General features: G+C 38.9%; 1 long non-coding RNA gene across 1 annotated transcript; it reads right to left on the bottom strand.

Annotated features, from left to right (window-relative positions):
* Positions 1–3,047, bottom strand: LOC134593319 (uncharacterized). Its single transcript, XR_010089823.1, has 3 exons — positions 3,014–3,047; positions 2,826–2,931; positions 1–24 (listed from the first exon to the last, which is right to left on the bottom strand). It is a non-coding gene; the product is annotated as an uncharacterized LOC134593319 (long non-coding RNA).
* Positions 3,048–23,226: the final 20,179 nt, after the last annotated feature.

The following is a 23,226-nucleotide window of genomic DNA, read 5'->3' as shown; positions in this document are numbered from 1 at the left end:
CAACTATTGTAGGTAAGCAATTGGCTGTTAAGCAGAGAACAAACAGGTAAATAACAATAATTAATAAATGGTAATTATTTTATCCATTCATTTCATATATTCCTATCGGCTTGAATGAATTTGTGTTTGGATCTGTCAAAAAAGCTAATTATGTATAAACAAATTTTAGAGACAGGACAAAAAGTTGATTCCTCTTCTTTATCGACCCCATATATGCACTTTACCAGAACCTAAAGATAGATTAGAAAATCAAAGCAAAAATAAAAATACTGACTTTTCACAACGTGCTTACTTGCCTGTTAATGTTATCTTTAAGCCAAAATGATAATGCTGGATCAATAACAAAATGTGCTACTTAGTTTTAGGCACTCTTTTAAATGACTCGTAACTTTTCTTCTTATGTTTTTGTAAAACTTGTTTAGAGCAGGATTGCCTCAACCATAGATCTAATAAAAGATCTAAAAAATTATCTAAGTTAGCAATGTTTTCAATTTCGTCAGCGTAGCCTTAAATTTGAAATTCAGTTTGAATTTTCACGTTGTTGAATAACCATGTATTTGTCTAGTACTGCACTATTTGTTTGCCTTACTACTATAGAATAACTGAAAATGTTCCCAGTGGTGCCAATACGAAGCTAAATATTATTGTAGAACTATCTAACCAACATACAAATGCCCAATCACTAAAAATCTGGTATCAAGTGTGAGATAGAAAATATGTTATCTGCTTCTAAAGGTCGCTCAATGTTAGTGTCATGTTAAGAGCAGATCCAAAAATATGCTCAAGAGCCTAATTAGAAGGCATATGGCAGCAATATTTTTGCTGAATCGGTTTAAGTAAGTGACCCGTTTTACAGTTTTTATTATTTACAATGCTAACTTTATATATGAAAATAATTCACACCTTGCATGTCACAATAGCATATAATACGTGTTCTTTGGTTATGTGAGCAATAATGGGGGTGATGGCCCAGTTATCACATAAACTACCATAAAATGACCATATGTGTGATTATAGGTGAACAAACACTCCAGCTGTACTGTATTGATACACCCACCATCATTTTAATATTAACATAGCTGAGCAGTACAATCCAGTGCAAGAAAGGAGTTGAGCACATACAATGCTATATGTCTGAGACGGATTTTATTACCAATATTCCGGTAGGTAGCATAGGTATTTTTTTGCTTTTTTTTATAAACCAATGTAAAATCCAATCCTACACCTTTTTATGACTAAGAAAAAAATATTTAGCCAGTTTTCTACTTCTCTTTATAATCGTATTACATATTATCTTATATGTAGAATGGTCTTAATTATGCTTACTTTTTTTTTTTCTTTAAAGAAACACTCCAGGTACTATAATTTACTTTATTGGAACCAACTTACCTTTAGGTATTAAAGTGTTTGCAAACCGGAGAACGCCACAGTCTTGAATCCAACATTGTTTAGCTCTGCCCTATCCTTCCACTTCTCTCTGATTCCTGAAGCAGGAATTCTCGGATCAGAGAGCTTCTGATTGGCTGAGAGCATGAGCTGACACTCTAAATCAATCAATAGCTTCCCATTCATAAAAAATTAATTAAGAGAAATATGTTTCTCAAGACATTTTGTGAATGGGTAGCTACTGATTTGCTTAGAGCATCAGCTGACGCTCTTAACCAATCAGCGGCTACCCTGTCCAAGCATTCCTGCTTCAAGAAACAAAGAGAAGCAGAAAGACAGAGTCAGAGCTAAATGGTGCTGGGTTCAAGGCTCTGGGACCTTGTGAGTGGTTTTACACCTAAAAGTAAGCTAGCGCCAAGCACCTCCTGACACCATAACAACTTCAATCATGAAGTGCCTGGAGTGTTCCTTTAAAAAATATTAAGAACATTACAAATGAAAACATAACACTGAATTAATTAGAGTGCTTACACTTTCAACTTGTCTATTTAATACTGAGTACTGTAGCATAACACGTAAAAGAGAATACAAATGTAAAAATCTGTTAATTTTTTAAATCCTCAAAAGTATATATATATATATATATATATATATATATATATTAATTATATTGCTTATACATATAGTATTTCAAACATTTTAAACCAATTGAATTACTTATATATATATATATATATATATATATATATATATATAGTAATTAAATTGCTTGTCAAACTTTTTTAACAGAGATCTCATAGTTAAATCTTCTTGTGTATATTGTACTTACATATACATATTAGTTGCTATAGTTTATTAAATGTATTACAAAGAAAATAACACCCCGTCGAATAAACGTACTGGTGAATTTACACCCAAAAAACAGTATAAATAATAAAAATAATTAAGTCATGCACAAACCTTCAAATCAAAGGTGCTCATTTATTTATAAAGGAGCAACTTTGATTTGAAAATGTGTAATGAACTTCTATTAATTCCAAATTAGTTTTTTAAAGAATTCTGGCCTTGATTTACTATTTTTGGTTAGCCTTTTCATATGATTTAATATGTTCGAATAAACGTTTATGATGCTTTCTCAAATTATTAATATATCAAAAATATATAACTTAAAAAGCAGCATATAGAAAATAATATCAATATATTAAAATATGAAAATATCTTTAAAAATATTTAAATATTTTCAAAGTTTATCCCAAATTATTAAAACATTGTAAAAGCTTACCCAAAAATATTAAAGGCCTATATTTGAGCATTTGTTTGCACTTTTACTGCCTCTGAAATTTCACAATTCTCACAAAATTGCCCAATCATTATAGAAGTCATATACTAGTATTAACTATTGAAAATATAATGAAAAATATTCCAGACTTACGTATTACTACAAGTTGAGTGGAAACACCATGGATAAGAAATACAGTTATCAGTGTCCACGACTGAGCCAACATCATTTCGTTAGTTGGTTTGTTTTAGGTGATAACCTTGCTGCTGAAATACAGTAAATATTTAGCTCCTCACTGCTTTCAGCTAATATAAGCTCTCTTAAGTCTATAAAAAAATAATTGCTCACATTCAGGTCACGTCTTTTGCTTCTGAGTTTTTTATTGTAATTGAGATTGCTGTATAAGTATAGATGGTAAACATGTTTGAGCAGGTTTTTCTCCTTTGCAGAGAGAAGTGATACTATTATTTGCCTTTATCAAGAAATTATTAATCAGACAAACAGCTGATGAACTATATCAGTGGATTGTGGTCCATCAGCTATATAAAATGGATAACTATAGTTACGTTTATGACTCCAAAAAGAACACAAAGCCAAATGTGGTAAATAAAATGTATAGCACATCCACTTGCTTTTACATTATTGTCATGCTGTATTATTGTTCAGAGTAAGTGTGCTGAATGAAGTTGATGTTTGATATAGTGGTTAATACATATATATTATGGCATAGTTATACTTCAAAGAACCTTTTCCGCTGTAATGAGCATATATTTTTAGTTTTTCAAAGGAATATCCCTTGTATGGTAGACCTGCTGCATTTGGCCCAGTTATTGGTGCAAAATAATCCAATACAGTAATGTCAAGAATTTTTTTTTTTTTGGAGCTACATCCCACATCAATGGTAACTCCATAAAGGTAACTATAGTTTCAGGTAAGATCTCTTAATCAAGTATGATCTGTTAACCAGGGTAGAAAGCCAGTTGATCATCAAACTTCTTATTATGTAGGAGGGCAGTTGATTCAAGTTGACTGAACATCCTTCAGCAATCAGAAACACGAGTTCTAGCTTTTAACAATAGAAGACGTAATAGATCACCAAGTGTAATACATACATTTCAAGCAATCAAAAGTAAATGCTATCAAGTAAAAGTATGTAACTTGTATTTGTAGCAGTCTTCTTCATTACTGCATGATGAACCATGGTTGGTTCCTAAAGCGAACTTACTTGTACAGACTCACCTCAATGAGAACAATATCTCCAGAACACCTTGGTATGATGTTTAGAGATACAAGATCAGCATCCCCCTTTTTAATTACACTGTTTAATCTTGGGTTTTTTTATTAAAAAGGGAACTTTATTTCAAAAATATTAATATAATAAAACATATAAAGCATGTAAGTGGACAAATGGAGGGGGGGGGAGCATCTTTGGCTGGACATGTTTCATGTTAGAATAGAGATTCTTCCAGCCAGACTTGTTACTCCTCTTACAAAATTGCTCTTAAGGTTTTTAATAGATCTGTGTGTAGAACAATAATAAGTTTCTCTAGCACTACAACAACAAAGATAGCATTGTTCCATAAAAATTACTCATCCTGAAGGAAAATCTGAAATCTGTTAAATCGGTGGTTCCCAAACTAGTCCTCAAGGCACACTAACAGTCCAGGATTTAGGGATTACACAGTTGTGTTAAAGGTGTTTTCAGACAAAAAAAAAAGACTGGTTTGGGAACCACTGTGTTAAATGTTGTCTTCAATAAAACCCTTCTTAAACCTTTATTGTTATCATGTATAAAGTTACCCACTATATTATTTCCCACTCCCAAAAGACCTCATTAGTTAAGTTAGTACCAAAAATACTTGTTAGCTAAAGTAAAAACAAATTCCCTTTATGATGTAATCAAATTAATCTATTTGGAGACTTTGAGGGGAAAAAATACCTTAAAATTGAAGATGATACTGAAAACTAAAATTTCTTATAACTGAATATACCGTATATACTCGAGTATAAGACGAGTTTTTCAGCACATTTTTTGTGCTGAAAAACACTAACTCGTCTTATACTCGAGTCAGTTGTCTGTATTATGGCAATTTTCATTGCCATAATACAGACAAGGACCGGGGGCTGTCAGGAAGCTGTTACCTACCTTCACAGCAGCTCCTGTCAGCTCCCTTCTCTCTCCTCCGTCCGTGCAGCTCCCAGGTCAGCTCCCTCTGCAACTCTCGCGGCCGCGCGGAGCGTTGCCACGGTAACCCGTGGCAACGCTCTGACCCCGCGGCTCTCGCGAGAGTTGCAGAGGGAGCTGACCTGGGAGCTGCACGGACGGAGGAGAGAGAAGGGAGCTGACAGGAGCTGCTGTGAAGGTAAGTAACAGCTTCCTGACAGCCCCCTCCTACAGCCCATCCACTGGACCACCAGGGAGTGAGAGCCCCCCTCCCTGGCCAGCTAACAAGCAGGGAGGGGGGACGAAAAAATACAAATATTAATAATAAAACAAAAAATAATTAAAATAATAACATAAAAATAATAATACAAATAATAATAAAATTAAAAAAAATAGTTACCTAAAAAAAAATAACATTTAAAAAAAAAATTAAAATAATAATTAAATAATAATTAATAAAATGCCCACCCCCCACCAATGCTCTGCACTCATACACACACACTGCACATACACACACACTGCACATACACACACTGCACTGCATTCATACACACTGCATTCATACACACTGCACTCACACACACTGCACTCATATACACACACTGCACTGCATTCATTATACACACACTGCATACACACTGCACTCATACACACACACTGCATTCATACACACACACACTGCACTCATATACACACTGCACTCATATACACACTGCACTCATATACACACACTGCACTGCATTCATTATACACACACTGCATACACACTGCACTCATACATACACACTGCACTGCACTCATACACACACACACTGCACTCATACACACACACACTGCACTCATACACACACACACTGCATTCATACACACACACACACTGCATTCATACACACACACACTGCATTCATACACACTGCACTCATACACACACACACACTGCATTCATACACACTGCACTCATACACACACACTGCACTCATGCACACACACTGCACTCACGCACACACACTGCACTCATGCACACACACTGCACTCATACACACACACTGCACTCATGCACACACACTGCACTCATGCACACACACTGCACTCATGCACACACACTGCACTCATGCACACACACTGCACTCATGCACACACACTGCACTCATGCACACACACTGCACTCATGCACACACACTGCACTCATGCACACACACTGCACTCCATTCATTATATACACACTGCACTCATACACACACTGCATACACACACACTGCATACACACACACTGCATACACACACACACACTGCATTAATTATATACACACACTGTAAATAAATATTCAGTTAATATAATTTTTTTAGGATCTAATTTTATTTAGAAATTTACCAGTAGCTGCTGCATTTCCCACCCTAGTCTTATACTCGAGTCAATAAGTTTTCCCAGTTTTTTGGGGTAAAATTAGGGGCCTCGGCTTATATTCGGGTCGGCTTATACTCGAGTATATACGGTATATATTTTATTGTCAATAAATCAACCTATGCCATGGCAGGCATTGAGAATATACTCAAAGAGTTACTCCAAACCTGATAAAAAAAATATATACTTTTTGTAGCGGAGTGCTAGTCCTAGCAGGGACTCTCCTCCACTGGTTACTCCAAGATGTGCTCAGGAACAAATAGAATACTCCAAGGGAACAGCCAAATACAGCAAAGTAATCCAAGAATCTCCCATCACCTCCCCAGCAACTGGATGACACTCAGCTCTGGGGGTATAAATGATTTTTTTTTTTTTTTTTTCCAAATTCGTATTTTATTGAGTTTTCAAAGTAGTCATTTGAGGGGGATACAGAAAGGAAGAAGGGGAGGGGGGCATCCACAAATATAAATATCCAAGTTTTGTACTATAATAGATACAGATAGTTCGTTACAATTACAATATGTTACAAGCATAATATAGTATAAACATAATATAATGTGTGAATGTTGATACAGAAACACTTTAGATCCAGTTTGGGCTAAGACAAAGAACAAAATACAAGTTGCTAAAACTCAGATTAGCAACAATTGAACAAATTGGGGAGATTATGGAGAGAACCAATAATTAGACTTAATCTAACACCTAACATCTCACAGTGTTCAGTTTATTAGAGAGAGAATGAGAACATAACTTTCTAAATAGTTGCTCCGTCACCTACAGGTCTGATGTGGGTACGTTGCGTTCATGTAATAAAGATAATGCATTTTAACATAAAATAGAAATTTATATACATAAGATTGCGGTCAGGAAAATACATCTTTCTTGAAGCGCCATGTGCATTTAACATTACAAATGGTACTTAATGGCATAATTGAAACAAACATGAGTGATCAACCCTTTGTTATCAGTTATGTGTCGTATGCCATGTTTATGTATAAAGCTTACCCTATATGTAGAATCATCTATGCCTGCATGGCAGATTATTTCGAGCTTTGATTGTCAGTTATGCAACGACTCCATCTTAGCCAATTATTATGTGCGATGTCTCTACGTTTGGTCGTAGAGGAGGTTAATGTTTCATGTTTCAAGTATTGTTGTATTTTGTGGTGTAATAGTTTTGGTGTCGGGCAAATCTGTTGCTTCCAGTGGCAGGCAATAAGGTTCCGTGCAGCTAGAATTAGCATAGTTAACAGGTGTTTGTCCTGCGCAGGAACCTGATCAGGAAATAGTAGGAATATAGCGTTGGTGGGTGTGAGTATTTCCTCTAGAAGTCCTAGAGAGTTACCCAGATGTTGGACCTCTGTCCACAGTGGTAAGATAGTAGGACAGTCCCACCAGATATGACTCATGGTCCCTATCCCATTAGTGCATCGCCAGCATGTTAGTGGGTTATTCGGATAAATCTTATGTAGCTTGTGCGGAGTGAGATACCATCGATACACCAATTTTTTATGTGCCTCTAAGTGTGTATAGCACGATGTTACGCCTTTGAGTGCACCAAGTGACCTCAACCATTGGTCATTAGTGAATTGTGGGTGACCTTCTTTATGCCATTGAATCGCAAAAGCAAAATTTGTCAGAGAAAGATGTTGCTGTAAGGCGGCGTATCCTAGGGATAGAGCCTTGGCCTTGAGTGGTGTTTTGTGGCACCTATTGTACATGGCTATAAGCTCCGTGTTCAGAGTGGCAGCATCTTGGATTGGGTTATGTACCATTTCTATAATTATGCTTTTAAGTTGGAGGTACGGGAATATATAGTTTGACGGTAAGGCATATTTGAGTTGGAGATCAGGGAACGGCATTATGGTCCCATGTCGGTATACATCAGTTATATGTAAGATGCCTTTTTCTTTCCATTTGTGGAAAAATAACCATGGAGATATGGACTGTAGCGCTGTTATTGGGGCCCACGGGGAAAATTTTGCAGTGTTCGTATGTTTTTTATGGAGGTAATCCCATATCTGGATTGTGAGTTTAGATGTAGGAAGTATCGAGATACTTTTCTCCCTGAGGTGTTTGGGCGTCCATAGTATGTCTACCACTGAGGAGCGTGGGGAGTACCCGTTTTCCATATCTACCCATTGAAATGTATGTAAAGGGGTGTGCAGTTTTATTGCTGCTTCTAGTATCGCAGCTTTGTGATAAAGTGCGATGTTAGGGAGGCCTAACCCCCCCTTGTTTGCCTGGATTTGCAGAAGCACGCATGGGAGGCGTGGTCTCTTATTATTCCATATGTAGTTGTTTATAAGACGTTGGAGTTGTTTGCTTAGTGATGTGGATAAAGGGAGATGCAGCATCCTAAATACATATAGAAGTTTGGGAAGAACCACCATTTTTACTGCATTAATTTTCCCGAGCCAAGACAACCTCACATCTTTCCATTTGCGTAATGTTTGCAGGCAGAGGTGTGGGAGTTGGGAGAAGTTGAGAGTGTTAATTCCTCTAAGTGTGGGTGCAATTTTTACTCCTAAGTACGTAATATGTGTAGTTCTCCAGTCAAATTTGTGTTGCTGTTTTAGCGACTGTACCAACTCTTGCTGCAGCCTAATTGGTAGGGCTTGGGTCTTTAATTGGTTTAGTCTATAGTACGAAACTCTGCTATATTCCTCGAGGACAGTTATGAGATAGGTCAGAGATTCATCGGGGTCTGCTAGGGTTATGAAGATGTCATCAGCGAACATAGCCAGTTTAAATTCGTCTGTTCCCACCCGTATCCCTTTAATTTGGGCATGGTTCCTTATTATGTGTGCTAAGGGCTCGAGGGAGAGCACAAATAGTAATGGTGATAATGGGCAACCTTGCCTCGTCCCATTTGTGATGGTGAAGGGACTCGAGACAAAGCCTGCATTTGTGACTCTGGCTGAAGGTTGTTGATACAGTGCCATGATCCCCCCTATAAAAGACGTTGGGAAACCATACTTAAGCAGTACCTGTTCCATGTAATACCAGTTCAGTCTATCGAAGGCCTTCTCCGCGTCCAGCGCTAGGAGAAGACCTTCCAATCGGTTTGTGTCCATATGGGCTAAAATATTTAGAATTTTTCTAGTGTTATCTGACCCTTGTCTCGATTTAATAAATCCTGATTGGTCATTATGTACAATACGTGTCAAGATTCCTTTCAGTCTCTCCGCTATTAGTTTTGCATAATCTTAGTGTCACAGTTCAAAAGGGATATGGGTCGGAAATTTGGGCATACATCTGCAGGTTTGCCTGGTTTCGGCAATGTGGAGATATGTGCGTGAAGCATCTCCTTTGGCATACATCCATTGGTGTAGCAATGATTTATAAGCAAGGTCATATGTGGGAGTAATGCCTTCGCAAATGTTTGATAGTACAGGTTTGTAAACCCGTCTGGACCCGGAGATTTATGTGTGGGCAGATTGGTTATCACTGCCGCTACCTCTGATTCCGTGAATTCGCTCGTGATCTTTGCTATTTCCTCGTCTGTGAGAGTAGGTAAGTTCATTTTGGACAAAAAATCTTGAACTTGGGCGGGGGTGGGGGGTATAACTGATTTTAATGGAGCCACACACAGCCTTTTATGAGAACCCCCTGCAAGGGGTTTTCAAATACACATTCCAGGGGCATTCCAAACTGGACCTGAGAGTAGACTGAGGCAAAGTACACAGTATAATTACATTAACTCTCAGGTCCAGGACTTGTACAATCTTTATCACCACAAAACATACATTTCCCTACAAGGTACCCCCTCAAGTCCTATGTCCCCGGATAGCTTTGGTCTGAGCGACCAATATAGCCGAAAAGCGCTCAGATCCCACGAACACAGCCAAAACGCCATTGGAGTATAATTTACACCGACCTCTCTTTTGGGAGCATAAAATACATGAAAAACTAATACCAAACTGTTCATGTATATGTTTGTTATAATTATCTGGTTCGGGAGTTTACCCTTCCCCCCTCCCCCCCGAACGCCACTCTGTTCGCCTGAATCTCCACAAATGTAGCAGAAGGTGAAAGCCCCAGCGGTGTTCACGCCGTCGAGTGGCCGATTTTAGTTCCATACACTCGAAGACCAAACACCACTGTGTCTGTTCATATTCCAAGATGGCCACCCAGCCGACCGCTTGGAACGTCCAGGTAGTTGTGGTTTGTGGAGGTGTGAACGGGGTTATTGGTGTTAATAAGCGGCACATTCCACATCTGGGTGGCCTGCTGTTCGGTACTTTATTCGGTTGTCGACTAAAACAGTGGTAACAAATCAGGAGAAAGGTATTTACTGAACAGGGGAAACAGGGGAAAAGCATGGTAATAGGGAGATTTGTCTCACACAGGGACTGGGAGGGGAACAACCGGCACGGACAGCCCAGAGCAGGCATAAAGGTACCGTCCCAAAGCCCATTCCGCTACACTTTTTAACATTATGAATATTTTATGGAGCATAACTATTAGGTCACCCCCTGTAAAAACCTTTTAGAAGGTTTAAGACATACTTGTATCCACTGTCTGATGATGGAGAAGCCTGTGATAGGAATTATTTGACTCTGACTCTGACCTGGCGAGGGGAGGGAAAGAGGAGGAGGGAGGAAGGATTTCTCCCAGATCTTAAATAGAGGAAGGCGGTTGGAGGAAGGAGACTGCTATCTTCCTCTTGCAGCCGCTCTGCCTGCATAGGAGAAGATTATCATGTCTGTCATAAGCGAACTGTGTGCACTGTTCTAGCGCAAAATGTGCACAAAATTGACATTAGGCATCCTGCAACAGAATTCTGGTTGTTGAGGTCATGTGTGCTGCGGTTGTAACTGGCCCCCGGCACACTATTAAAAATAACTCAATATGTCTATTGTTTCAAGCTGAAACACTGCACATATATACTCCTACCACCTTCACCACTTCAAATCAATGAAGTGGTCATGGTGATTGGAATAAACCCTGTAAAATAGGAGGGGCTTAAAGCTGTAATGTGGTGTCTTCATGGTAATGCTACTTCTCTCCATTACAATAGGTTTTATTTTTAAAAATACATATTTTGACAATCTTTCAGGTACTTTTCTTTTTTGGTTTTGTGCGTGTTTTGTTTGATCAAAAATGATATGTTGTAGAAGGAAGGGATATTTCCCATGTAACTGTGATTATATGTAGTTGTATTTGCAGCTATAGCATGTTTCTGACAGTGTTTTAGTCATTATTTCTGTTTGCATTTACTGACACTTATTAAGACGTCAGATCTATTAAAACCTTTAATGGGAGCAATTCTTTCTGTAACAACTGAAAATGTTTAATTCTCCGTGCCTCATGGCTGAGAGTAAAATGTTTCAGTAGAATTTTTATTTGATCACTTTTTCTTCAGTTGTGTGTTTTCTTTCAATAATTCACCTTCTTTAAGATTTACCCTTCAAGTACCTTGTGAATGTTAGGAGTGACTCAGATATTTTTGTCCTATGGTTGTCCCCTTTGAAAAATATCTTCCAGTGGTGTAATTCTATGGTGGGTGTACATATCCTTCATATTCATATCACTTCTGCGGTCTATTCTGCGTACTGAAATTTTTTCATGCATCATGTTTTTTGGTTTTTCTCATATATAAATCCTATGTCACTATGTGTGGTGTGGAATTCATTCATATTATGTGTTCTTGGACTAGTGTGTGTAGAGTTTGATTCGATGTTTGTTTATATCTCTCAGCTTGTGTCTCTCTTTGATACCATTTTCTGTTTACCTTATATATGTTTATTAGGGCTATTTCTTGTCTGCCAAACTCCATGTGTGGGATAAATATTTTTTATCTCTTTTGTGAGTGTGTGTATTTTCTGTTATGTAATCCTCCATATCTCTATGGTTATCAGGTCCCCACTCCTCCACTCACCTACCTCCCTCTCCACAGCGACGCCACGTCGGAGACTGACTCTTCAGACAGCGTGGCCGGCCCGACCACCCACGCCGAACGCTCGCATTTATGCGAACGCCGTCCTTTCCCGAACGCGGCAACACAGGAGACAGAACTTTGTTTGTGCGAATGCCACAGCTTTCCAGATACAGCCACACAGGAGGCCGCGTTTACCTGGCCCTTGATATTGTGCCCTATTGTGGGTTCTGTTCCCTGTACCATTTAGTGTGTTCCTTGTGTTATTGTTTTGTTTTCTGATATTGACCTGAGCTTTGTTTACTGACTCTGAGTTTCTCTTTAACCCTTGCTTGTCTTGTTTGCTCATCTTTTTATTACAGTGTACCCAACTTTAGCTACTTCTCGTTTTCGCTGTCTCTCTGTTACCCAGACCTCGGCTTGAATTTTGACTACGCTTCATTTTTGCTAAAGATAGCAAGCTTTAACTATGCATTTGTATATATTGTATAAGAACAGTGCTCCGCTTGTTGAAAAGTACCCATAATAATTGGATGAACTGTTATTTGTATTAGTGTCAAAAACATATTCAACCATCAATTAAAATGATCACGTTACCTAGTAGTGCAATCCAGAAACCTCACTGCTCTTCTTGTTAAAAATCCCTTGCACAGTTATTGATTTGTTCAGATTCTTTGCACTTTGCACCAGAGTAAATAACCAAGTTTTTTCATGAATAAAACATGCATGTATTACTTGCATACCCGGTAGTTTATTATTATATTTGTGGTTGTTGATGTTGTTATACAGCTCATTATTATTGACAGTCCATTAAAATCTGCAAGCACAATTGTACAGTTGGTGCAAGTAAAAAGACACATTACAATATAACTAAGAGACAATATAAAATTTGACAAACAAATATAGCAGGAGAAGAGGGCTCTATTCCTGTGGGAACTTACACTATAGAATCCATGTTTCTGTCTGATGATCTGGTAGCATTAACAGTGTCAGAAACCACAAAGATGTGTTTTTGACTTGGGCATTACTGGTGTTTTTATAGCTGTGTCTTTTCAGCACAATAGGGCCTTCGGGAACCATCATCTGGGATACATTTGTGGCTCCATAGGCAACAAATGATTTTATCCACAGTGAAGACATGAGGAAGCCTGCACAATAGCGCCTGCCCATGCACTGGGCATCTTTATGAGCAAAGTTGGGATTACTTGTTGTTGTAGGTAGCCATTTAAATAGTTATCCTGTGTAAACATTTATACACCAAAATGACCATCCAGGCTGAAAGCCATGAAATGAGTGAGCTAGAACCCATTCTCTTTGACAACAGGTATGCAGATAAAGTAACAAAAGTATTTTTCAAAAATACTAATATACCAGTTGTCTAGAAACATAGAATGTGATGGCAGATCAGAACCATTTGGCCCATCTAGTCTGCCCAATTTTCTAAATACTTTCATTAGTCCCTGGCCTTATCTTAAAGTTAAGATAGCCTTATGCCTATCCCACCCATGCTTAAACTCCTTTACTGTGTTAATCTCTACTACATCAGCTGGACGGCTATTCCATGCATCCACTACCCTCTCAGTAAAGTAATACGTCCTGATATTATTTAAGTTTATGTCCTCTTGCTGTGATAGTTTTTCTCTAGAGTATCAATATCCTTCTGGAGATACGTTCTCCAGTACTGCGTACAATACTCCTAGTGAGATCTCACCAGTGTTCTGTACAATGGCATGAGGACGTCCCTTTTTCTACTGTTAATACATCTCCCTATACAACCAAGCATTCTGCTAGCATTTCCTGCTGCTCTATTACATTGTCTGCCTACCTATAAGTCATCAGAAATAATCACCCCTAAATCCCTTTCCTCAGATGCCCCATCTCAAAGTGAACATGTTGGCTCAATGCTTTTCCAAGGACCCAGAGTGTGTATAGGAGATCTAGTGAGTGTGTGTGTATAGAGGATTCGGAGTGTATATAGAGATCTAGTGAGTGTATATCTGTAGATGATCCAGAGTTGGGTAAGGAATCTAGTGTTTGTCTGGAATTTGTGTTTAGGGGTGCAGTTGCCATGGCAATGGCCTGGATCTCATGAAACCTGGTGGAGTTGCAAGTTAGAGCTTGGCCCGTGGCCATCGCCGCCCACCAGGCATTTGCCCGGTTTGCCCAATGGCCAGTCCGGGCCTGCCCACTGGTGACAAGACCATGCTTCGAATATACTCCATTGACTACAGCCCTCTGTTGCCTCACACTCAGCCATTGCCTTACCCATTCAACAATATTGGAATCCAAACTGAAAGATTGCAGTTTATTGATAAGCCTTCTATGTGCAATAGTGTCAAAAGCCTTGCTGAAATCTAGGTAAGCAATATCTACTGCACCACCCTGATCTATTATTTTAGTTACCCAATCAAAAAAATCTATAAGAGTAGTTTGGCATAACCTGAAGTAAACCCATGTTGTCTCTGATCTTGAAATCCATGTGTTTTTAGATGTTCAACAAAGGAAAGGTCCTTTAACATGGTTTCCATTACTTTCCCCACTACTGAAGTAAGGCTTACTGGCCTATAGTTGCCCGACTCCACCCTACTACCTTTCTTGTGAATGGGCACAACATTCGCAAACTTCCAATCTTTTGGGACTACTCCTGTTAACAATGATTGGTTAAATAAATCTGTTAATGGTCTTGCTAGTACACCACTAAGCTCTTTTGATAACTTTGGGTGTATTCCATCAGGTCCCATTGACTTATTTGTCTTTACTTTTGACAGTTGAAATAGAACCTCTTCCTCTGTAAACTCACAGGTAACAAATTACTAATTTGTTCTTTTTCCTAATTGAGGCCCCTTTTCTTCATTTTCATCTGCAAGTAATGAACAAAAATATTCATTTATATTCAGCTATACCTTTATCCTCTTCTACATACCTTCCTTCTTTTGTTTTTACACAAAAACATATGATACCGCACTCTTGTATGTTTGATACGAATGTATTATACTGAGCTAATGCTTGAAAAAAAGACCAATTTTTATTCAATGTATCATGTCACGAAGTGAATAATCTCTTAAAACAATGTAATTCCTACAATAAATCATATATATCTCATTCCACCATAACCACCGTGGTTATTATTAATACACCAAACATGAAACAAATATACCCCAATATAGTCCGACAATGTCAGTATTACTAGTGCTTATTGGCACTGTTTAGTAGAGGACCTTCTATTCAATCAAAAAATATTATCACTGGTAATGGGAACAAATATAAGTCCATTCGAAGAGAAACCAATTTTTTTTTTAAAAATTACAAAATATGCAAAAAAATAAAAAAATAAAAAATTGAAAAAAGAAATATTTACAGTCCCAGTGTGTACACACCAATTGTCAATGGTATATGTCCCATTAGAATAATATATGGTTAGATCTCACCAATATTCTAGCTGATGTCTGTGTTGTGGAGGATAAGGTAATAAGAGACTGTAGTTTTTCCAGGTCTGTGTAAGTAGAGAAAAGACTCCTTCAATACTTCCTGGTGTGTCCACCTGTATCCACTGGTTGAGATAGAGGGTCTCTTTAGCCGTCGGTGGGGTGCTCGGACTGCGCGCTCGAGACCCAATAGTCCCTTCAATGGCCCTTTGCTTTCCTTTTCTCATTTATGTATCTAAAAAATGTTTTGTCCCTTTTTTTTTTACTGACTGTGCTATTTTCTCTTCTGTGTGTGATTTGGAAGCTCTCATAACTTTCTTAATCTCTTTCTGTCTAATCTTATATATCATTCTTATATATCATCAGTCTAATTCTAAATGCTGACTTTTTGTTTTTTACTACGTTGGCCACATCTGCGGAGTACCACAGTGGTTTCTTTAATTTTTTGCTTTTACTGACAAGCCTAATGCAATTTTCTGTTGACTTCAGCAGTGCAACTTTTAAATAATCCCATTTCCCTTGGACTCCATTTAAATTGCTCTAGTCTGATAATGACTCCTTTACACATATTCTAATTTGAGTCCCTAAAGTTAAAGTCCCTAAAATGCATCTGCCTGTTTTTCTGAGTGTTATGCACAGGCAGAATCTCAGAGAATGACAGTGTAGAAGCAACCTGCCGTATATTATTGGCAAAAACACTAAAAACTTCCTTTACCTCTGAAACCTCATTGCAAGCCAAGTCATTTGTCCCTACATGGACAAGTACATCCAATTCCCCTTCCTGCTTTGCTCGCTTAACAATATTAAAAATACATCTCCTGTCTCTGTGAGCAGTAGCTCAGGGAAGACATCTCACAAGACCACCATTGTCCAGCTCCACACCTCTTATGATAGAATCCCCCAACAACAACTGCTTTCTATTAGGCCTCACCATAGTCTCCAAGCCTATATCCATAATACCACTACACACGGTGCCTGAGAATGTTTCCACAACACCGCTACACTTGGTGCCTGAGCCTGTCTTGGTGCCTAGGATAGTGTCCATCTGTTGTAAGTGCAGCTTGGGTCCAGTAGACCCACAAAGACCCGTTATAGGCCATTCATGTACATTTCATTTGTGTAGGTACATTTTTATTTTATTAATAGTGCAATATGACATTAACATCTTGGTGATAGTTAACAGTGCAGTTTATAATTCTGTGATGTGATAATAGTCTACATGGGCATCCAAACTGCCCATGTGATCTTGTTCTCTCATACTATTAACCATCCTTCAAGGAACTCGCTTAGCCAGTATTCACTGGTTTTGCTGCAGGCTCTATCAGGATAATAAAATGTAACAATAGTAACATTAATTATAATTCAGAGCTATTCATTTTTTTATTAGACAGTAATCAAAATGTTTTGAACTGCCAAATATTTGAGGTACAGCTAATTGCTATGATTTTGATGCATGTTTTATGTAGAACTATGCCAAGTCAAATTATAAAACTAATCATCGTTGTTACAAATATTATTTGTAAAATAGTAAGAGAGGGCAAGATATAGAGAGACAAGGATCTATGCACACTATATACAAGTCATAGATATAGAGTTACATCCTATCTGAGCCAGAAAAAAGAGGATTGTAATATTATCATTTTGCTGCCTTAATATACACTTACAATGAACAAAATGAGAAATAAATTTTTTTTTATATTTAACAGCAAGGGACTGCCAAGTTTAAAATAAATGCTTAGATCTCCAGCAGCACTTGCAATTAACTATATATTTTCTTTAACTAAGGAAAGACTCCATTAAATATAAAAATAGTAGATAATATACCCCCCAAATGAAACATGTATGTCATTTGTTTTGCATGTTGTTTTTTTGGAGTATATGAATTCTTGGCTTGCAATAACTACAGAGCAAGTATCTGCAGCTACTTCAAGCCCTCCTCTTCTTCCTTAGCATTGATTTTCTGTGGTTGTCCAATCATGTACTTCTCAATGGCCTGTATTACAGCTCATTTAGGAGTCTTTGCAAGGTAGGTTCTCTGGACAATTGTCTGCCACTTGTGTTTAACTCCACTGAGCTACACGACCAAGAAGAATGTTTGTCTCATTGACAGACGGGGAGGTGTAACATTGTTCATTTGTAAAATTGTCAATTTCTATTGAAATTAGCACTTTTTTACAATGAACAGTTTCTATTTTTCTTCACACATATAGGAATATTCTCTACAGTAAGAAATCAAAGTGAATTTAGGTCAAAATGAAAAATTCCTTGAATTCACAGCAAAGTCAATACAAGGGTATAGAAAAAATATACACTGATCAGATGAAGTGAAGATTAAAACCACTGACAGTTGAAAGGAATAACATTGATTATATTGTTACAATGGCATCTGTCAAGGGGTGAGTTACATTAGACAACCAGTGAACAGTCATTTCTTGAATTTCATGTGTATCGCAGTTTGCATCTGGAACTGCTTGGCCTCCAACCAGTCAGAGTGCCCATGATGACCCCTGTCAATGGGAACGTGAGCATCAGAACTGGAACATGGAGCAATTTAAGATGGTTGCTTGGTCTGATAAATCAAATTTTTTTTAGCTTAGATGGAAGGCTGGGTGCATGTGCATTTTTTACCGAGGGAAGAGATGACACAGGATGCACTATGGAAAGGAGGCAGTGTTATGCTCTCGGCAATGTTCTGCTGGTAAACCTTGGGTCCTGCCATTAATGTGGATTTTATTTTGACACATACAACCTACCTACAGATTGTTGCAGACCACGTACACCCCTTCATCTGTCCACCACAGGACATATTCAGAGCTCTTGTGGAGTTCATTCCTCAATGCATCAGAAATGTTTTTGCAGCACGAGAAAACCTACATGATATTAGGCGGGTGGTTTTAATGTTGTATCTGATGATCGTATCTTCTGTGCTGTCACAAAAAAATACATAAGAAAAATAATTAAAATATGGCAGTTGGTAAAGTATAGTCCCACTACTACTAATTCAAAGTGAGCCACACAAATCATACCTCCATTCTTCTAGATCCCTTGGTTTAGTCTTGATATGGGAGTACAACCTGGTTCTTTCTCCCGTTTCCCTGTAAGCAGGTGGGTACCTTATAACAATAACTGGACAGCGGTAGGATACCAAGAGAGAATTTTGATATTAAAAAGGGGGCGAGTGATGTGAAGGAAAAATATGACTGTTTTTTTCTTTCCTGAGATACTATACACTCTGTCTGGATCTCAACAGCACCCTCGTGTTATCAATTTGACATGAACCTGCAGTTCAATAAGCCATTCATTCCTGAGTTGAACTGGATTATTGTAAAACTCGTCTGTTTTCCCTACATCACCCTACAGTTTATATGAACAAAGAATGTCCACCTCTCTGTTCCTGTACGTCCAGTTGTCTGGTTATAATTACATGTCTGTTAGTCCACCCATTGTACAGCGCTAAGGAATATGATGGCGCTATATAAATAATAAGATAATAATAATAATGTGATTACTTTGTTATGTAGTATATATTATATTTCCTTCTGTAGAGACCTTCTATAGATGTCAGCTGTTGAGGGTGATCATTTAGGGATACTCCTGGAGGTACATAATGGAGTGTTTTTTTGCAACATATCTCTGCCCATTAAGGGAAAACTCCACACACTATAATCACAGCAACACTTGGGTAGTTTTTATGGTTCCAGAAGTGCTCTACCCTCCCACATGTAAGTTCTCAAACCATTTCCTAAATTATATATGCAAGTCTTTTTTCATCACAATATACTAAGATTAAATAATAATAATAATAATAATAATAATAGTACTAATAATAATAATAAACCACCATTTGAGGGCTAGTAGTAGGCCAGTAAAAATGAAGTAACAAATAAAGAGGCAGAGAAAATCAGCGGTTCACTATACATCCTTCAATAATAAATAATACTAAGCTAAACTGCGCCTATTTATTTGCACCCCCCCCCCAAGTAGCTTCTTGTCCCATAAAGTAAGCAAAGAGCATAAGTACAAGAAAACAAAGTTTCATCTGAAGTCAAACTACAGGCCAATATTAATTTTCTTTAGTACACATCTATACCTTTTGAGAGATGGTTATATATCCGAAAATCACCTAAATTACTTTATTGTGCTGTCAAGAAAATATAATTTAGTCTATGTTAATTATCTTTTTCCAATTATGTTTTTAATAGATGATGACACATCCAATTTTGTACATTTTTTTATTGCTGCACCTAGTAGTACATTATAATTAATATTATATGGATTTTTATGATTTTAAGGGAGGAGTTTCAATACATTGTAATTATTTCTATGAAGAGTAAGGAGATAATTTACATCTAATTTTTCTGTTAAAGTGGTACTCTAAGTGCCATAGCCATTACGTGAGACTATTGCCTTTCTTCTATCTTAGATTGGATGTCCTCCTGCTTTCTGAAACTCAAACTCTCTAAAAAGTTCCTTATTTTTACTCCTCATAACACTGATCCTCCTCCTTCACTCTCCCTGCAGGATGATGGTACCTGCCTCACCCCATCCTTTCAAGCTCTCTGTCTTGGTGTCATTTTTGATCCTTGCCTAAACTTTGCGCCTCATGTCCAGTCTGTTGCTAAAACCTGTCAATTCCAGCTTATAAACATTGCCTGCGTACGCATGATGATACCAAGGAGCTTGTTCATGCTCTAGTAATCTCTCTGGATTAGTGTAATTCTCTCCCAATAGGTCTCCACAGAAGCCGTACTGCCCCCCTACAATCTGTGATGAATGCTGCTACCAGGCTGATCTTTCTCTCCTGTCGCTCCTCTCACACCTCACCCCTCTGTCGCACTTTAAACTGGCTTCCTGTACCCTTACCTATAAAGCTCTAACCAACTCTAGCCCCTCTTACATTTCTTCACTGATTCACAGGTATGCCCCCTCTCGGTCTCTCCGCTCTACTGGTGACCTTCTCCTGTCTGCTGCTCACACCTTTACTGCAAATTCACACTTGCAACACTTTTCACGGGTGGCTCCTTTCCTTTGGAACAGCCTGTCTACCCCTGTCAGACTCACCCCCAGTCTTCAATCATTTAAGAAGTCCCTCAAAACCCATCTTTTCAGGATTTCTTGTGGCCTCCAAGATTAACTTTTATCTCTCAATCCTTCCTCTTGCTCTCTCCTATAGGGCCACTCTCCACTCTCACATCCAGTTCTGCTACTTTCTCACCATTGTCACCCCATAATTTGACATCCAGCATTCCCACCTCAGAGTCAGGTTCATTAGGCTCTGAATCAGGTGAGAATAACATATAGATATATGTTAAGTCACTATCAATTTCAGACTCTCTGCACCAGTGGCCGACTAAGGGGGAGTGGAGGGGGCGGTCCGCCCCGGGTGCCACCTGGTAGGGTGGTGCCATGACCCTGGTCTGAGGGCTAATGGGGATGTATGAGCTGTGCCCCATGGCAGCTGGGGTGTTGCACAGCTCACACGGAGACCAGCAAGCTTAACTGGCCACACGGGAGGAAGAAGGGGGAAGAGCTACGACCATTTAGGGGTGGAGCCTAACCGCGAGCAGGGGCGGGGCTTAACACCGCCCTTACAAGCTGCTGTAACTGCTGCACATGGAGGTGCAGCAAGAAGAAATCCCTGCTCCTCCACCTAACAGGCTCCAGGGAAGGACTTCAGGGAATCCACTCCTCCAGCCTACACTGTCTGTAAGTAAGAGTGTGTGTCTGTGTGTGACTGTCTGCCTGACCCTGTAACTGTGTGTGCCTGTAACTGTCTGCCTGTAACTGTGTGTGTGACTGTCTGCCTGTAAATATGTGTGTGTGAATGTCTGTCTGTAACTGTGTGTGTGTGTGTGACTGACTGTCTGTAACTGTGTGACTGTCTGTCTTGTGTGTGTGTCTGTAACTGTGTGTGTGTGTATAACTGTCTGCCTGTAAATATGTGTGTGTGTGTGTGTGTGTGTGTGTAACTGTCTGCCTGTAACTGTGTGTACGTGTGTGCAACTGTCTGCCTGTAATAGTGTGTGTGTGTGTGTGTGTGTAACATCTGCCTGTAATTGTGTGTGTGTGTATGTAACGGTCTGCCTGTAACTGTGTGTGTGTGTGTAACTGTGTGTGTATGTGGCTGTAACTATGTGTATGACTGTCTGCCTGTGACTGTCTGCCTGTAACAGTGTGCGTAACTGTGTGTAACTGCTTGTAACTGACTGTGTATGTGTGTATAACTGTCTGCCTGTAAATATGTGTGTGTGTGTGTGTGTGTGTAACTGTCTGCCTGTAACAGTGTGTGTGTGTGTAATGGTCTGTCTGTAACTGTGTGTGTGTGTGTGTGTGTGCGTAACTGTCTACCTGTAACTGTGTGTGTGTATGTAGCGGTCTGCCTGTAACTGTGTGTGTGTGCGTAACTGTCTACCTGTAACTGTGTTGTGTGTGGCTGTAACTATGTGTATGACTGTCTGCCTGTGACGGTATATGTGACTGTCTGCCTTTAACTGTGTGCGTGACTGTGTGTAACTGCTTGTAACTGACTGTGTGTGTGTGTGTGTGTGTAACTCTCTACCTCTCTACCTGTAACTGTGTGTTTGACTGCCTGTGACTATATGTGTGAGTGTTTGCATGTGACTGTGTGCGTGTGACTGTCTGCTTATACCTGTATGTGACTGTCTGCCTGTAACTGTGTGTGAGGGAGTGCACGGATTTTGTAGGGGTTTTAAAAAGTTTACAAATTTGTTCAATACATTTTTTAAAAAATTGAAAAAAAGAACACATTTTAAAAATGTAGTAGGTGGTATTTTTTTGTTTTTTGGGGGGGGGGGGGTTTGGATAGGGGGGTGGGGGGGGGGTGCCAAACCCAGGACCCGCCCTGGGTGCCACATGCTCTAGGTACGCCCCTGCTCTGCACTATTGTACGCTTTGTTTTCATCCCTGGTTTTGCACCCCCTCCCTGTCTAACTCCAGGGCCCTATTTAGCCTTGTACTGCAGAGAGCCCCAGATGTAATTTTTTCCCCAAATAAGTGGGTTAACCTCATAAGAGCATATTGTGTAATATATATATATGACTCCACTCCTCCACCCCTAAGGTTACCTATTCAGAAACAGTTATTTAAGGACATGTCTGACTTATTGGATACACCCCCGTTTGAATACACAAATTTGGTAATTAAACGGTCATTTACTTGGCTTATTACGGTTTGCTTAGACCATGCAAATTCACTATACATGGTCATAAATATGCACGAGACTGCCTTAAACGTTCCTATCTCATCAAACGACAAGATCACTATATCTTGTCCCTACCCATTACTAAAACAAGTCAGCTTGGTAAAGTAGTGCATGTCACTTATTATCCTACTTCAAACAAATGGTGCCCAGTAAAAGTGCTGGATACATATCTCCAATCATTACCACCCCAGCCAGATATCCCACTGGTTGTCCTCCACAAAGCTGTCTTAACAACAGCGAAGCTCATGCAATACGTACGCATATTACTGATCAGGCTAGGTCTGAACGCCAGCAATTTTTCTGGACATTCTTTTCGGATAGGGGCAGCCTCCACGGCCTCTAGTCATGATATTCCAGTACATGTAATTAAATCTTTGGGCCGCTGGAAGTCATCTGCATTTGCTCTGTACATACCTCCACCTGTGTTAGAAATGAGGTATGCGTTTGTAAAACTGTCATCTTGAGGT

Source organism: Pelobates fuscus, chromosome 1 (assembly GCF_036172605.1).
Source record: "Pelobates fuscus isolate aPelFus1 chromosome 1, aPelFus1.pri, whole genome shotgun sequence".
In the NCBI taxonomy this organism is placed as follows: domain Eukaryota; kingdom Metazoa; phylum Chordata; class Amphibia; order Anura; family Pelobatidae; genus Pelobates; species Pelobates fuscus.
The sequence above is the reverse complement of the archived record's forward strand: the minus strand, read 5'-3'. Positions and strand labels throughout refer to the sequence as shown.